At 41.5% G+C, this 16,937-nt stretch overlaps 1 protein-coding gene across 1 annotated transcript in view; it reads left to right on the top strand.

Moving 5' to 3' along the window:
* The window catches only part of suclg2 (succinate-CoA ligase GDP-forming subunit beta), a 109,835-nt gene that overhangs the window by 25,368 nt on the left and 67,530 nt on the right, over positions 1-16,937 (top strand). The window lies entirely within an intron of this gene.

Here is a 16,937-nt window from a genome sequence, read left to right as displayed (position 1 = left end):
TATAATTGTAAATATTGGTATCTGGTGCACTGCAGTGTCTGTGTTTTTTTTTTTTTTTTTTACAATACATGTGAGCTACTGCTCATTATTAAGATAACCACAGTATGTTCTTTGGCAGCCCTCGTATTAAATGTGTGTAAATCTATTTGTGTAATCTTCCTTGGATTAGGGTTTATTGTTTTAATGCCATTTGCAGCTAACTCTGTTTTATACACAAACGTGCGCACACACACATTTGTGAGTTGAAGTGCATCCAACTTGCCAGCGAGCTCTGTTTTGCCAACCAAGCCTGGTGTCGGGTGTCAAAAGGTGTGAGATTCCTCTCAGTGGCCAAGCAGCATTAACCAGAGATAAACGGAGGTTCACTACAGCCACCCTCTCTAAGCTCCTCGTGTGTGAATCAGCCTGGCCTTTTTCCAGAAGCTGATCCCTCAGCTGCCTGCTTTCGGCTTCCTAATCTGCCCTTTATCTCGCTGCTCGCGGTAGGCCTCGGCGCGGTCTGCCACGCGCACGCACACTTGGCTAGCCGGCACGGCTTTGAAAAAGAAAAACCAGTCATACTAACGATGCCTCGTTCGTTCCGTGAATCATCGCTCGTGCGTGAGCGAGGTCACAGTGCTGTGTCAGGTCACGCACGTCGAAGCAGATTTTCAGAACGCACTCACGCCGCGGGGAGTATAATCTCAATTTCCGTCTAAGCGCGCACATACACACAGACACACACACACACTGGTACGCAGCGCGTCTCCATGGGCCGAGGTGACCAAGCGAGACGCAAATGGATTTCTGTCAGAGAGATGCGACTGTGAGCTTTTCCCCTCAGAGACGCGCCGGACACGCGCTCGCTCCGCTCCGCTCTTTGACGGACCCAGTTTTACCCATGCTGCAATGCAGCTGACAGCTCAATTGGAAACGCTTGCTCATACACTCGGGCGCTTTCAGACACACAGCGAAGATGCTTTAGTAGGCTATGATTTATTGCGGTTGCAACTTTAGGGAGTTTAAATCCGCACCGTATGGAGAGGTTAAAAAATATAGTGGAACATTTATTGGACAAGGTGACGCTCTTTTTTTTTTTTTTTTCTGAGGGCATACTGTTCCTAAGGAAAGAAACTTTTAGTTAAAAAAAATTGGGGGGAAATACTATAAAAAAAAAAAAAAAAGAAGAAGAAAAGTAGAACAAAGAACTATCAGGATCTAAAAGTTTGCATCCTGAAAGACACCGGAACCAGCTCGGTGAATTGAAGTTTGATTTGCTGACAGGATGCTAATGAGGCCGAGTCTAAAGACCATTGGTTTTGACTTTTAAACAGCGTCTCCATGGTGTAAAGTGACCTAACTGTCAAAGAGGCAAACCTCATGCCGCCTTCATCAGTCACAGGTTTGATATTATGCAGCGTCGGCACTTCCGGCGCTTACAAAAAACATGGCCAGTGTGTGTGTGTGTGTGTGTGATTGGAAGATGAAGTGGTTAATGAAAGAGAAGACATCCTGACAATATGGCAGTTGTGACTCAGCGTCATCATTTTTTTAATGTTTTAATTAAGTTTTTAGTTTTTAGTTTATTTTTATAGCAATACTTCGTACAAATGAGATGATGTTTTTGCACCGAAAACATTTTGTGTTTCTCTCACACACACATGCACACATGCGCACTAGTTTCTATAATAAAACATTCCCATGTAATGTAAGATGGATTGTAACCCCGGCCGTGCCCCTGCCATCTTTTTTTGAGAAAGTGTCTAATGAAGACAAATTCGTGTTTTCCTCGGCGCCGCCGTCTAAGCCATGCTCGTGCTTTCTCCAGCCAATCAGCGGGTGCCATTATTTTGGCCTCCAGCTCATGCCGCTGGCCGGGTTGACACGTGTGTCTGCTGGCTGCATGGTGATGGATTTACCTCTTAGAATGTTCCAGATCAGTCTGTCTGGATTTCGTGAGGAAAGTCTGTGTCCACCGAGGATGGATGCTAAACCCCGAGGCGACGACGGGAAAATATTTAACCGTGCCTTATTCAGCCTTTATTTTGGTGTTTTTCGTCGTCTCCCACTTTTGATCACGTTCAAAGATTTCTTTTAAAAATAGGAAAATCGGTGGCATATTGATCTGACGATGCTGTGTAGATACGAGGTGTTGTAACAAACACCCAGGTGAATTTTTTTGAAGTTTGTCTATCTGATAAGTTTAGATGATTGCTATCATTGTTTGCTATTTGAATGTCCTCAACTTTGATCTCTTTAAGCTTTTTGATTTTTTTATGTTTCCCCCCTTCATTCCATCTCTCCCGTATCTCCCTCTCCTTGTTTATTGACAACACGTTGAGAGGCAGCTGCTCCTCCTGCTTTAGATTACGGCCCTGAGAAAGACAGAAGTCCTACAGTCATCCTTTACCACAAGGCAAAACCGTATAAATTTATTAATGAATATTCAGAGTAAACAGTGCCGCTTCGTTCGCCGCTCTCAAATCTCCTGTGTGCTTATTAGCGGAGTGGCGGAGTTTCGCATGACTCAGACCTGTCTTGATTTTCTTCTGAAAGGAAGTACACTCTCCAGACCTTTTATTTATTTATTTTTTAACTCGCTTGTTCATGTTGCCTTAGAAATTGTGATCTGTAATTGACAAGCATGATCCTGCTGCTTTCCCCCCAAAAGAACCTTTGTTTAAGGGGTTTGAGTAATAATGTGTTGTCAGACTGTTCATTTTATCACTCATTCTTTTTTTTCTTAAAAGAGATTAGATTCTGTAACTTTCTACAGTTACCAGCTCAAATGATGTTCCTCTGTAAAATTCAATCTAATGACTGATGTGTTCTGGGTTAAACTGAGGATGATTATCTTGACAAATTGCAACTCAAGACTCAAATTTCAGCTTCAGACTTCTGCTCTAAAGTGCTGATTCTTTCAGAGATCAGGGATGTTTCCCACATCATAAGTCAAGATTAGGCTGAGAACAGTCTGGGAAATATTGGGCATGGTCTTGCGGAAGTGTTTAGGCACAGATTTGGGAACAGTTGTGGGGTTGGTCTTGGGAGCGGATTTGGAGACAGGGGAGAGTAGTGGGACAGATTTGGGGCCATTCTTGGAAGCAGATTTTGGAATGGTCTTGGGAGCTGATTTGGGAATTCTCTTGGCAGTAGAAATAGATCTTGGAAGCATATTTAAGGAAGGTCTTGGAAGCGTATTGAAAGTAAGGTCTTGAGAGTGAAAATAGATTTTGGAAGCGTATTTAGGAAAGGTCTTGGAAGCGGGTTTAGGGGAAGGTCTTGAAAGCGGGTTTAGGGGAAGGTCTTAGAAGCGTATTTAGGGGAAGGTCTTAGAAGCATATTTAGGGGAAGGTCTTAGAAGCATATTTAGGGGAAGGTCTTAGAAGCATATTTAGGGATGGTCTTGGGAGCAGATTTGGGGATGGTCTTGGGGAGGGTCTTGAGCAGATTTGGGGACAGTCATGGGAGCAGAATTAGGGAGACTGTCATAAGGATGGTCTTCAGCAAAATTAGGGAAGGTCTTGAAAACTGTTTTGGGGATTTTCATGCACATTTAAGGACTTCCGTCTTAGCAAAAATAAGGACAGTCTTAAGAGCAGATTTAGGGATGCGTCTGAATAAATTTGGAGATGGTCGAGTTGGTAACATTTTGGGGACATTTTTGGGATGGGTGCGGATAAAGATTTTGATTAAAATTTAAATCCCAGGTGCAGCTGCCCAGGTCTTACTGTGGAGGCCGCTTAGGCGCTTCTCCAACCCCTTGTTATCTAAAGATTCTTTCCTGGCAAATCTCTCAAAACTTGTCAAGAATGCAGCTGCATGGTTTCTGTTCAGTCTACCACATTACACACTCCATCCACTGACTTCCTGTTTAAGATAAAAAAAAAAAGATGCTTCTCTACAAAGTCAGCACCCACGTGTTAAAAGATGTTGTACCATGTTCTTTTTCAGCCTTAAACACAGTTAGATTTGGCTCCTCTTCCTGGTCAAGCAGTAACAAGGTGGTCAAATGAATTTTTCCTTTCCCGTAAGTACGGTCCGTGATGATTCACCGTGAGTTTTGGCGCTGTGATTAGGTTTAAATCTTTCTGCGCGTCGGTCCTCGCATAGTCAAACCGCATAGGTGAGATAGGGGTATAACAGCAGGAATAACAGAGGCGGGCGGGTTTTTAGGGGCGGGGCTTGTAGGACGACTTTCACACTCACTCACACACAATAACGGATTGGGAATGACTGCTGTTTGGCTCACGGATTACATAAATTGTCTGAATAACGGATTACACTTTTTAAAAAGTAACTAAATAACTGAGGACTTAAATGGCGGACCTAATGCGTTAGATCTGCTCCCAAGACCATTCCCGAATCTGCTCCCAGATTACTCGATACATCAAAAAAGTAATCCAAGTACTCTAACGTACGTGTTACTCTGTAATGCGTTACACCTAACACTGAGCATGAGGATATAATTTAAGTGACGCCTCCACTGCACTTCCGTAAGTCACTCAAGCTAAATGAGTCCTGTAGTTAAAAAGGTTGCACAATTATCTGGCTTGGTCTCTTGCATGATCACATGGTTTTGAGATTAAGTGAGCTTGGCCCATTTGTGTCGCAATTCGTCAGCTCCCTTCCGAGATTTTCATAGTGCTGCCGGTGTCGAGGATTGGCTGCGGAGTCAGTAACCCTGTTCCTTGGAGATGCTCAAAACAACCCTGCTCTGCTCCCTTGCCTCTTGCTTCAGGCTTCTTCTCGACGTGAGCTGTTGTGGACCATATGTCTTTTTCTGAACGTACCATGTCCGAACCATCTGCCTCGCGCTCTCCCTCTCTTTTCTCGCCCCGAGCCTCTGCGACCAAGCGTGACGAGCTCTAAGACGCTAAGATTCTAAAACAATCGTGTTGAACAGATTGGCACAAATGACCTGCCTCGACATCTTTTTTTTTTTTTTTTTATTTTGCCAGTTATTCTTGTTTTTATGTTGGTGTATACGTTATGCTCCGTGGCCTGTTTGTTTGTCATGTCCTCTTGTTCATTGCGGGGACGAGCTTTGATAGTCTGTGCTGATACCTATTACTCTAATGCAAGATAAAAGACTTTTGAAGTGTTTGGGGATTTTTTGCTGTGCGTGCCTGTTTGCCGTGTAAAGCTGATTGATGATTGCCTCTATGATTATGTTCCACTCTAGTTCCTTTACCATTTTTGGTCTCACAGAGACAAGGGATGAATAACAAATTAATGCAAAAAACAAATAAACAAACCAAAAAACGTCAAGCGAAGCATTTCATTTTATTGTAATGTTTTGCGTCTTCTTGTTCCTTTAGAGCAAGGACTCACAACAACTGAAGACATGAAAGCAAACCGATTCCATTCAGGACACGTTGAAAATTGGATTTTGACATATTGCCCGACAAGTCTGAACGGTTTCATGAGGCTGAAAATGGCCTTTGAACTGGCTAATTAATCAAAAACTAATCGGAAATCAAAATGGAGAGCCTGGAGCCTATCCCAGGAGACTTGGGGCATGAGGCACCCTGGACCCTGGACGGGGTGCCAATCCATCGCAGGACACACACACATGCACACTCTATAAGCAATTGGGAAATGCCAGTTCACTACTAATCTGCTTGTTTTTGGACTGTGGGAGAAAACTGGAGTACCCGAAGGAAACCCACCAAGCACGGGGAGAACATGCAAACTCCACGCACATGGAGATAAGAATTGAACCTGTTTAGGAATTGAACCCGGACCCTGGAGGTCCAAGGCGACAGTGCTGACCACTAAGCCACGGTGACGGCGTAATCTTACTCGTGTCAATTATTTATTTTATTGTATGTAAACATTTATTTTTTACAATGTACTGTCTCCGTAAAAACTTACCAAATGTGTAGTCACATGACTCCTCCTTGTTCAATCCGCGATATGAAAGAAATCCTGGCTCCAATAGTTGAATGCTGTATAGTTACAGTACAAACTTTGTCAGGGAGCTATGAGAGAAAAAAAATTGAAAAAAAATCGTTCATTAATCATAGTCGAGGTAAATTGCTCATAAAATTAATCATGATATTGATTTGAGGTCACACACCCAACCCCCCCTCCCCAAACACGCCAATCTCGGACCATTTTAATCGAACACTTGTTAAACCACAGCCTCCACTTCCACCATCGAACCACTGAAGGCTAAAGGAAGATGAAAGGTGTCCATGTCTCCATTACATTTCCACATCCAACACCAAGGAGCCCTGATGCTGTTCTCATGACCTTAGGGGGTCTTGCTGAAGCACTTTTTTTTTTTTTTGTGATTTAAAAAAAAAAAAAAATTAAATAGTTTTTCTAGTTTATTTCCTGGATTTTTTTTTCCCTGACGCACAAGCCTGTTCTGTTCCCCTAAATAATCGTATAGAGGCCTTTTGAAATCCTAACGGAATGCAACCTCATAAAATGACACACTCGCCAAGCACATAATAAAAAAATCTCTCTTTATGAATCATAAAGAACTGTAATTGGCCTGGTGATTTGTGCCTCCATGGTGGAACAATAGCGGAGGCTTTCAAATGATTCTGCAAATCCATTGGCGGAGGGAACACAAGCTGCGTTTCGCACCGCTCACAAATCAAAATGTAATTTGGCCTTCCTGACGGCTCCTCCGGATTGGCATTACCCACGATGCATTATGGCTCGCCGCGCCTCCGTATCCCTTTGCTGCTTGGGCACGGGGCTGCGATGCCATTACTTCACTAATGCACGCTCCAAATTGCTTGTTTTATTAGAGCCATTCTACGCTCCATTGAGCGCTAAATTTGTACGAAAAATGCAGTGTTGTTGTTATTATTATTTTTTTCTTCTTCTTCTTCCCCTCCCACCAAATTCATTTCAGATCCTGTGTGTGTGTGTGTGTGTGTGTGTGCGTAAATTGAGTGCACCGTGACCGTCGGCAGAACGAAATGTAGAACGTGAGATGTTGAAATTGTGCAGCGAAGTCTGACAAAACCCCGGTACACACTCCTTTTTAGTCACGGGTTAGTTCCCGAGCGACTAGTTAAATCACTGTGGCTGAAATGACTCTTGTCGAGTTGTAATGGAGCTCTGTTAATGTAACATCTGTTGTTTTACATCGTCTCGTTTAGGAGATGAAAGATTTGACGATGCTCGAGAGAGAACTTTTTTTCCGAAGATGTATATAAATATTTTTTTTCTCGACACTTTGGGGAAACGATGGCGTCTGGATTTACATTTCTTTATTTATTGACACTTTTGTTTTTTTGTTTTAATATGGGTGGATGGGAGGCGTTGATGTGAGGGAGGGGAGGGTGTAAGCACTTGTCATTTGTGTGTGTGTGTTTAATCTATTCACTTTCTACAGGATGTAAGGGGGTCCTCACTTACGATTGCTTGTACATGTTTAAAAATTTTGAGAGAAGCAGAAAAGAAAAAAAATATATATATATCTTTAATAGTAAACCTTGAAAAGCCTTGTCCAGTTAGACAAGCTAATATTAGCACTGTCTCTGTGTGTGACTGTGTGTTTCTACCTTTCCTTTTATGATTTGTTTATCCCATTAAAACCTTTTCACATAGCATCTGTTAGATAAAGAATAAGAGTCTTGTTATCTTTTTTTCATTTTTTTCCTCCTTGCCTTTTACTGTGTTCAGTATACAATACACTCTACACAAGCTGCTTTTTTCTCCTTGTGCTTGAGTACAAGTCAAAGGTGTGTGTGTGCAGGATGTTGATTGACACGGACATGCAGACTGACAGCTTGAAAAAAGCGTTTCAGGGGCAGGAATGAAGCAGTCACACACGTGCCCGCACACACACACACACACACACACACACACACACACACACACACACACACACACACACCTGCTCTTAAAGTGTACAGCATGTTCTTGCCTACAATATAAGGGTGTTGTAATGATGTTTGAGACCCAGACTTTTTTTTTTCTCTTTGATTAACCTCGCCTTTTTTTCCAGGCCGGAGTCAGTTTAATCTTCTTCTCGGTTCAGATGTTTACTCTGAAAAACAAAACCCCAGGAACGAGGAATCAGTCTGGGCTCCCCATGGAGAATCCGATTTACTAGTGTTTGTGTATCGTGTGTTTTTGTGTTGTTAAATTCACGAGTACTTGCATGTTGTAATACCACGTTCCACCACTAGTCCGCATCAGGAGACGGCCCTCGACGATCCAAAAAGTCATTTAAGAAGTTTTCAAGGATTCGAAAAAAAACATTTCTACTATTTTTAAACACACGAATTAGACTTTAGAGCAAACTTCCCCAGGCGTTGTGTAGTTTTGTCGCTAATTGATTTTTAATCACGTTAATTATCTTTGTGTAATCGTCTTTGGCTGGTGCGCCGGTATCAGACCCTTGATTTGTTGTCTAATCTCGTGTATATTAAAAACAGTCAGCATTGTGATTTCAGGGCTGATAAGATGATGTAATGTCGAGGCCGTGGTTATGTGCTCTACTGCACGCTTCAGGTATTGATTGATTTATTTTTTCGTTTTAAAAAAATAACAAGTAAAAATTGGATTTGAGAGTTTTTAATTTTTTTAAAATAAAAAAGCCTTTCTTTTTTAATAAAAATTTAAATATCTTTTTTTCAGTGGTTGATCATTTCTTTAGGCAATTAAATGAATACATTTTAAAAATGTCAGGTTTTTTATCTTTAGAAAACTTTATTATATATTATATTAGGGATGTTATTGATCAATTGTTAAAAAAAATTTAAACCAAAAAGGTTTGTTTTGGACTTGTTTTTCTGTAGCTTGCATGCATGTTTATTAACATTTACACCACGAGAGGGCACCATCCAGATCTTGTATCTGAACTAAGCTATTGTAAGCTATTTTTTTTACTTTAATCGGTATAAAGTGCGCTAAAACACACCTGTTGTTTAGGACAGGGGTCGGCAACCTTAAACACTTAAAGATCCATTTGGACCCGTTTCCCACAGAAGAGAAAACACCCGGAGCCACAAAACCCTTTTGACATCTAAAAGGAGGAAATATTAAAACTTTAATAAAATGTTCAATAAATCGTGCGCTGGCGGGTGTCACACATCTGCGGTTGTGATGCATATTTTAAGCGATAAAGATTTAAACACGTTTTATTTTAATGTTACAAGATCACCATAATTTTTACATTTAGAATTACATTTAAGAAAAAAAAAACTAACGAACTAAAAGAAAAAAAAATAATTTAAATTAAATACTCATTATTTATTTTACAAAGCCGCTAGTAGCCACAGCAAAGGGGTGAAAGAGTCACATGCGCCTCCGGAGTCGCACATTGCCGACCCCTGGTTTAGGAGATTGATGATATAATAATAAAATAATAAGTTATTTAAACTTAGAAGTACTTTATTTGAAAGACTGAACATAATATAATATACACACAGCCTTTTAAGTCTTGTAAAAATATTTCTCAATATTTCTGGCAATCAGGAGAGCAAGCAATCAGCATCGTAGGTAAATATATGACCTTATACCGTTGCACAAACAGTGGGCGTGTATACAGCATGGTAACCTTGACAACCCAGTTGTAAGCTTGGCTATCCTTCCTAGCCATGCTCGCTAATAAGTTATGTGAAAGGTTTCGGTCTCTGAGATTCCATTTCTTTCTTTCCGCCTTCTTGATCTTTAGAGATGGCAAAAACGGACTCTGACATTTCTGTTTAACAGCGTGAACGACGATAATAACGATTAAACAATTATCCGACATATCACATGTTGGCCAAAATAATAGATTTTATATATATATATATTTTTTTTTTATCATACAGTACCACCCATTCCTATGTGACAAATCTCCTCATTGTCTAATTTGTTCCAGTCTCACGGCCGCGCTCTTCCCGCAGATGGCATTCGCCGTATTTCCTCTTCTCTTTTCCGCTGATGCTTTTTAAGCCCTAAATGCATCCTGTGTTGCACGTCAACATCACTTCTGATCACTTGGCAACAGAAGCTCGCCGAGAGTCTGTGAGTACCGGATGATACTCCGTGCTCTTTAATGAACACAGACGTGGTTTTTGTTCTCTTCCTGTACTGAAACAGGCCGACTGTGTGCGGAAAAATGGGCCGTGAAAACGTCTTTCCATGTTGCTCGACGTCCAACGTGGTGGAACATAAAGTCTACAAAATGTAAGCTAACGGATAACGATGCAGAGTTAATTTACCGCGTTGACACAGAATTTTTTCTCGCTTCTCTTACGGGAAAATTAAATTAAAAAAATCAGATTATGATTGCAGTGCAAAAAGTTCGACAGTCTTAGATCAATGCTTTAGATGTTCTGCTTTGGGATTCCTCTCTCTTTTTTTTTTTTTTCTTTTTTTTTTTTTACTTCCCCCTACATGACCTCCTGCTCACACACACATGGCCCAGCGTGAGCTCCCAGATTTGAGGCGAACGCCGCGCACACACGTACCTGAAGCCATTTTTCAGGCCTCGTCCAGAGAGATGTGATTTCCTGCCAGGTTCGGCGTTCTCTCTGCCAGCTGAGAGAATGAAAAAAGAGCGAGGAGGGGAGAAAGAAGGCTGGAGACGCAGCGCAAGACAAATGGAGGTGTACCGAATTGCTTAATATAGAGTTTTTTTTTTTCCTTCTTCCTCTTCGAGCCGAGCTGTCAGAGATAACGTACGACTGAGATAGCGCGCGTAAGCGGAGGAGAGAGCCGGTAATCCCTGTGATAGCTCCGCTTGGCCTTCATCCTCCGCCGACTTGAAGAGACGATACAGGAGCGCAGAGATTTTATTAAGCTTTTGAGTACCTGTAAGCCCGCGGGACTCATTAGCGGTATCGCGGCGGATGAGCTGATCCGGGGTCAGGGGTCAAATCGGGAGAAAAGGAGCCTGATCCAGCATGACTGATTTTAATCTCGGTTACTAGGGGTTTAATCGTGTTTAAACTTAGTCATTAAGACGATAATTAGCAGCAGAATATGACAGTAAATAGTTTTTAAAAAAATATTATAAAAGTAAATAAATAACTTTTACAAATTGGTAGGGATGGAAATCGCTAGGGAACAACCGATACAATATTATCACGATACACAAGGACTTTTGATTTGATTGACAAATTTTCTCCATGATCAGGACTGCCAGCTTCACTTCTGAAACACCGGCCTCCCAGGAACTCCTCATTTATTGGCCCTTCCCTTCGACGTGCCTTGTTTGATTACCAGAAACGTTTTGTTTTTCCCCGACGATGCACGACCTCATACCGACCACTACACCACTTGCACGTTACAGGAACTTCTGGGAGTTATCGTCACATCTCCCGTACTGTCTAGTCGCCACTCCAAGCCATTTTCACATGTTACATGTCAAGGGCAGCACACAGAGTTTTTCTGCCCTCGATACAGTGAAGATAAAATTCAGTACAATGTTGGGGGGGAAAAACTAATCGTCATAGCCTATTAAAATTCCTCACATTGGCTTCCTTGTTGCTGTGCTGGAAGAATAGTTTTACCTCTCATCCTAACAGAGCCCTTTTGTGTTATTATGATTATTTTCAATACCTTTTGTTTTCTTCTCCTCGTATTTCCCCGTTTTTAACACCCGGCGCACGAGCGCGCTCTCTGGAACAGCTTGGGTCTTTAAAAGCACGTTTGTCACGGACAATGACACTTTGCTGGAGATTGTTACAGCGAGCAGGTGGACAGGTCTAACAAGACCTCAGCTGTCAGCGCCACAGCAACAGTTTAAGTGAAGAGACCCCACACACACGTACACACACACTTATACAGCATGCGGGTCCTATTTATCAAGCCCTGTGTGTGTGTGTGTGTGTGTGTGTGCGCGTGTGTCCAGCTGAACAGCATCATTAGACTCTCTTGGTCTTGTTTCCTGCTCTGTTGTACACAGTGCAGCCAGTGAGCTCTGGGGATCAGACGGGTCAGACGCTCACACTCTAACCGCTGTCTGTTTCCTGTCATCCACCAGCAAATTACACATACACCCACGCGTACACACACACACACACACATGTGCGGGTAGACTGGTGATCAAAATGAAAAGCAGCAGGGTTCAAGAGCTCCGCTCTCCGAGATTTCACACCGCTGCCCCGCACACACCTCAGCATCCAGCCGAACAGAACAAACAAGGCTTTTTAACAACAACACTCCACACGGCAGCACACACACACACACACACACACACACACACATCTCTTTACACTCCGGAGGGCATTTTGAAATATCACAAATATCAAAGCCTGATGCTTGTTTACTACGCAGTGATGTGCTGCTCTGAATGTTTTACCCTGCATTCATCACTGCTTATGCGTCCTTGTATCCATCCATTCTTCTAATCACTGGTCTATCCATCCGTCCATCCATTCATCCACAACTCTATCCCTCGATCTGTTCATCCACCAATTGCTACCTTCTAATCACCCACTCATACACATATCTCTATATCCATCCATCCATCCATCCATCCATCCCTGTATCGACTTGTACATCTGTTTTTTTCCACTTCCTCCATCATTTACCTGTCCATCACTCATCCTTTCCATCCCATCCATGCATCCAACCGTCCATCCATTCACTACCTATCTGTCCATCTATCCATCATCTATCCAACCACTCACACTGTCCATCAATCATCTATTGATCATTCCGCTACAACCATTTATCAATCTACTGTCCCCATTTATCCGTTTAGCCGTCCTTAAACACTGCTCACTTCTCCATCAACGTCCAGCATACGTCCATCAATATTCCAACAGTTCCACACATCCATTTCTCCACCCGCCAATCTATTTTTCATAACCACCAATCACCATTCTTTCTGTTCTGTTCACCTTCTATTCTGTTCATTCCACACATCCATTTATCCACCCATCATTCAACTATTTACCAAATCATCCGTCCCATTATATCTTTTCCAAGTTTTATCAGTCCATCCATCCATCTGTTTATCCCATTTAGCTGCCCATTTATCTACTTGCTTTCTGTCGGTCATGTATTATTTCATCAGTCTTCCAATCATTCCGTTTATCCCTCCACCTGTTTGTCAGTGGTATATCCAGCCATTCATCATTGGACATCCATCCATCCCATCATGTCACTGACTGATTCTTACACCTGTCCTCTGTTCATCCATTCAGTCATCTATCGTATCATTTATTATCTATCTATCCACCAATCCACTCATTTATCTGTTTTTTTCATTCACCATTCCACCATCTTTTCATCCACTCACCAAACCACACATCCACCTCCTCATCCATCTATTAATGGTCCATCCGACCATTTACACTTTCATTGTTTCTCAAACAGCCGCTCCGCTATCCATCCCTTTATCAGTTTATTCCATTTGGTTAGTCATTGTGTCACTCACTTCTCCCGGTCATGTGCAAGTCTACTATTTTTTTTTATTCCTTCCATCCATCCATCCATCCATCCATCCATCCATTTTTCCTATGTGTCCAGCCATCAATCCATCTGTCGATCAGTATTGATTTAGTTACCAAATTATCTCTCCAACTACTATACTATCTTGTACAACTTTTTTTACCTTAACATCCATCTGTACCTTCATCCACTGATTTTCCTATCTGTCCTCCATTTATCCGTCCAACCACCCGCATGTCGATCTGTCATCAATCCTCTCATGCAGTCACCCGTCTAACCACCCACTGATTTACTCATGCGTCCCTCCTTCCTTTAGCATCTCTCTGGGTTAATCCTACTTAAACTGGTTTTGTGCGCAGATAGGCTTCCAGACTTTTATCCTCTTCGTGCCGTACGCAGCCGTGCCTATTGAGCGACGTGTCTTTTGTGTTTCGCGTCGCAATCCTGAAGCCTCGGTAATTCTTCCCATTGTTAATACGAAGATGGATTGGCATGACAATAGAAACTGACTTCGCCTGGCAAAATGAAATTTGTGTTCTTCCACATCGTTCTGCGATTATTGATCATAACGATGCGGAATTATAAATATAATATGTTTAAAAAGAATAGGTCTATGGAGTAGTTAAATTTGAGTGACAGCTCCGTTTTTTTTTTTTTTTTTTTTTTACCCCGCTTGTTCATTCTGAAAAGCTGACATATTAATATCCTGTTGTGTTTCATTATACATTATATCTGCTGAAGTATATGAGATTTTACTCCGTCTGTGCCTTGTGGCGTCATCGCGTACTCGCATGGAATCTAAGATCGTAACGATCGTCATAAACGGACACATCAATTCATTCGATTGTTCTGAAAAGCTATAAAGTGTAACACTTACCTGAGGAGCGGTTTTAATTAAGCCTGCCTGCAAGTTTCTACTTTCCCACGCTCCCCCGATCTGCTGTGATGAGGCCGTTTTAATAACGAATTGGACGAGAGGACCACAAACCAATTAGACGGTGACATTTGGAGGAACTGCCAGGAGCGGAGCATATGGACGAGGCCAGGCATTTCTTAAATGCCACGTTGAGTTTGTTGGAGACTGCTTTACACATACAATGTGGATGCGCATGTCCTGTGATTCGGAGCATTTCTTACGTGCTACTTTGGAGCCTTGTATTTTTAAGTGTTTTTGTACTTCTGGGTTGTTGTATAATGCCATCAGAGATAATATAATGCTCCTGGAGCAGTTAAGGACTTAAGAGCTTTGCTTAGTTCTTCTGCTTTAGGCAGAAGAAGAAGAAGCTTATTAGGGCCCAAACACTATAGGGACCCTCTTGTTTTCCTAAGGATAATTTTTTCCCACCCTTTTGGGCTTTTTGGGGTCTTAACATGCTCAAAAACTCATGAAAATTGGCAGACAGGTTGGAACCTGCTGCCATTAAGGTGCCTAAGAGTCGCTTGGCTCTGGGCTCCTCAGTGGCCCCCACATGAGATTTTGCTGGATACCTCATACACACTTGCACATAGGCACACGAAACTCGGGACACATTTAGAGCTCATTGAGCCGAACAACTTTCGCAAGTCCTGGGCTCAACTCAACAGGAGGCCGTTTTTTTTGGGTCGTTTGCCAAAAACGTCCCCGATGGATTTTTATATACTCCTTCTAGGGAATTTATACGATCATCACCAAACCGGGCCGATGTGATCTAAAGACATTAAGGACGCAAAATTGTAGAGGGATTTTTGATATCTCAAACGATGCCTTAAATCTACGCTGAAAAGTGGTTAATGACCTTCTGTGTGGCATTATTTTAAGCAACATTATATACAGTGACACGTTCAGTGACATCACATTGAGGGACTTCATAGTGTGATGCTTTTTTTCCCAGCATCTGTGGCCTATTGTACACACGTACACATTAGAAACATCATTCGAACACACATCTCTCATTCACGCACACATGAACGAGCGTACACACTCAAATAATAAGCGTCCAAGCTGACACCGAGCGGCGCTGGCTTTTTGTAGATCTTAACATGCTCAAAGGGCAAACAAGTTGTGCGGTGTGCCCGGGTGGGGATGGCGCAGGGTGCTTGGGCCTGCTCAATGTTGCTTACAACTATATTAATTATTATACTTATTATAAGTATTATAGAATACATATTAATTTTACTCTATTATGTACTACAGCAAATATATGTGCTTCTACTTAACTGCATTCTGGACCCGTGCCATACAAATTTAATCCATGAATTTGTGAAAGTCGAAATTTTGTATACCAACTTTTTCCCATAGAAAACAATATAAATGCAGATAATATTTCGTTAAATTGTTATTTATTACCATAAAATTAAGATTTCCAACACATTAATCAGCAAACAAGTTTTGACCAGCTAGGGGAGAGTATGCGAAACCGCGATGTCAAAGCAAAATCAAGTCAAAATTTTAGTGGTGTGTGAGGTATTTGAAGTGGGATTTTCACCACCTGTTGACTAGTAAAAGTAACTGTGTGACTTGACTTTCATTTAAGAACTTTTTCTTCGAAAACATATGAAGGGGAGATGAATAGGATCTTCCATCTATCTCATTAATAGGAAAGTGAGAGAGAGACGGAGAGAGAGATAATACTATACTTTCGACTTTAGGTAAATTTGAAGGTGAGTACTTTTGTACTTTTACTCAAATACACATGTAAATTGAGTGTAAACTTTACATGTAAACTTCTACTTACACTTGGGTAGTATTTGTGCTTAAGTACAAGATTTGTGACGATTCTGATCAGTACCCCTGAAACCATTTAGAATCTCCTGATTCGTGTATTTAAACTATAACACACACAAAAAAGAAAGTATTCAAGTAGTATTTTGTTTTGAGAGAATCATCATGACTACACCGATACAGCTTTTTTAAACATGCGAAAAGTTAAATGACACTCATAATCGAATGAAAGTTTAATGACGGTCACACTTCATCAGTTAATCACCAGGCTGTCATGTCTAATGAACACTGCGCACGAAAGAAGTTTCCTTTTCCGAGCCTTCAAAGATAATAATAGAAATAATATCCAGCTTGTTTAAATGCCACAACACTTGTTGAATTGTTACAGCTTTGATCGCTGCATCTTTTTCATTTTCAAGTAACATCAATCCAGTACTGTACATCGGACGCACAAGGGGCGGTTTATTTTTGGCATCAGACGACCCATGGTTTGGGCATGTTAGACGTTAACTGTGTCCACTTTATTAGAAACATAACCCCTGCACGTTCTAGGAAAAGATATAATTAGAGAATCGTGGTGGTGGATGTAAAGAATGTAGAACATTAAGTCAAGCGCTTGAGTAAATGTTCACGTCTGTATGGGGAAGTAAGATGATCTCATCGACCTCAACTGTGGCAGGATTGTTGGTTCCAGACACGTATTACAATTTAGATTTTAACTTTTGAATCTTATTTATGTAGACAAAAAGCAAATAATATGCACCAGAAGTAGTTGCATGAAGGCAACACATATTGTGACCTCATATACCAAGAGACCTTCCTTTGGCTCAAGCTGCAGTAAAAAAAACAAAACAACAACAACAACAAAAAAGACCAAAACGCCTGGCTTGCCTGT

This window comes from Clarias gariepinus, chromosome 23 (assembly GCF_024256425.1).
Source record: "Clarias gariepinus isolate MV-2021 ecotype Netherlands chromosome 23, CGAR_prim_01v2, whole genome shotgun sequence".
Lineage (NCBI taxonomy): Eukaryota > Metazoa > Chordata > Actinopteri > Siluriformes > Clariidae > Clarias > Clarias gariepinus.
The sequence above is the reverse complement of the archived record's forward strand: the minus strand, read 5'-3'. Positions and strand labels throughout refer to the sequence as shown.